General features: G+C 59.5%; 1 protein-coding gene and 1 long non-coding RNA gene across 2 annotated transcripts in view; one reads left to right on the top strand and one right to left on the bottom strand.

Moving 5' to 3' along the window:
- Positions 1-1,500, top strand: part of WT1 (Wilms tumor 1) — a 70,987-nt gene that overhangs the window by 41,417 nt on the left and 28,070 nt on the right. The gene's annotated exons all lie outside the window — the stretch shown is intronic.
- LOC112948848 overlaps positions 1,046-1,500 on the bottom strand; it is a 964-nt gene continuing 509 nt past the window's right edge. Inside the window, exon 2 of the long non-coding RNA XR_003249707.1 lies at positions 1,046-1,416. This is a non-coding gene — a long non-coding RNA (uncharacterized LOC112948848). The remainder of the gene's footprint in view (positions 1,417-1,500) is intronic.

A 1,500-nucleotide genomic window follows, 5' to 3' on the forward strand; every position in this document is an offset into this window, starting at 1 on the left:
CGCGGCGCCCTCGCTCGGCTCCGCTGCAGAGCGGGGAGCGGGGCCGCGCCGGCCGCTCGGCGCTGCCCTGCAGGGCGCGGGCAGAGCGTCCCTGCCTTCCTGCGGGCAGTGCCCTCGCAGCTTCCTTCCTGCTGCTCCCTGCGCCTACGTAACAAAACTCCCGTCAGCTCCCCGAGTGATGGAGACAGCGCGCGCCGAGCGGCCTGGACGGCGCYGCGAGTGCTGGCGATTTATCTCTGTTTAAAGCACTCCCCGCCGCCCTCCATCCGCAGCGGGAGCGGTTAGGGAACTCAGGGCAGAGTGGCGAGCGTTACCGGCCCGTTATGGTGCACGTCGGGGGAGAGCTGGGAGGGGGAGAGCGCTGTGCGGTTCCCTGGCCCTTTTTGCCCGGAATTGAGTGGGAGCCCGGGCAGAACCAGGGCAGGGAGGAGCTCGGCTCGGTCTCAGGATGCTGCAGAGCTCACCGGGGCAGAGCGCTCGGGAGGCGCTCCCGCCGCTAGGCAAGACAAGCCTGTCCCATTGCTGCGGAGCAGGAATTGGMTCCAGGCTGTTTGGAGGGGAGAAGGCTTAAGGTTTCGGGCCACCTAGGTCTGGCCAGTGGCACAAGAGATACTGAAAAAAAAAAATCTGCCTGTCCTTCCTTTGCTTTCAGTCTGCCTCGAGGCGGACACCCGGTTTGCGGTGTGTTGCGGGACGTTTGATGTCGGGGTGGGAATCGGGGAGGGCGGCTCCGGGCAAGGCGCCCCGGCGGGCTCAGCCCTGTCCCGCTGCCCGCTCCGCTCCCGCCCCGGGAGGGAGGATGCGCTGGGGACGGGAGGGCTTTTTGTTTCAGCGCCCCGTTGTATCCGCTGGGAACGTGAGAAGGTTTGGAAGGGCTTCCGCAAGTCGCCGTCCCTCCCCCGCCCCAGGCGAAATAAGACAGACCTAAGCCATCAAAAAAAAAAAAAAAAAAAAAAAAAAAAAAGCCCTTTTCCTCTAAAGAAGATTTATCAGACTACAGTATTTCAATGAAAAACAAAACCGCTACAATTAGGAAGATAGTCCGTTGCAGGGAAGGCTGGAACGGCATCGTTTTCATAGTAAATAAACCACTCCAGATAGACTGGCCACATTTCTATTTTTGTGGCTACTCTGTAGAATTTAGAACCGAATATTACCGAGACCGTCATCAAGGACCCGCCACGGAAAGGAACAAATGCCAGAGAGCCCGACACCTTCCCGAGCCCCCGAGGCCGCCAGTTCCTTTCCCAGAACCGGGAGCCCGCGGCGCTCGGGCGGCCTTGGCCGCTTGCACCAAGACCCGTCCGAGCCTTGGTTAGTCCCGTCCGTGCCCATGGGCAGCCCCAGGTCTCCAGCTCGGCGACTCTGGCCAAGGTAGTCGGCGAATCGTTTGCTGCCGCCGTTGCGTGAGGATTTCTGTAACAAATACATTTAGAAATCGAAACAGGTGAATTAAAAGCGCATTGTTTAACGATAGGGAAAATTAAACGTAAAAAAAAA

The sequence above is a fragment of the Nothoprocta perdicaria genome, unplaced genomic scaffold (genome assembly GCF_003342845.1).
Source record: "Nothoprocta perdicaria isolate Ctin4 unplaced genomic scaffold, notPer1 scaffold_28, whole genome shotgun sequence".
Taxonomy (NCBI): Eukaryota; Metazoa; Chordata; class Aves; order Tinamiformes; family Tinamidae; genus Nothoprocta; species Nothoprocta perdicaria.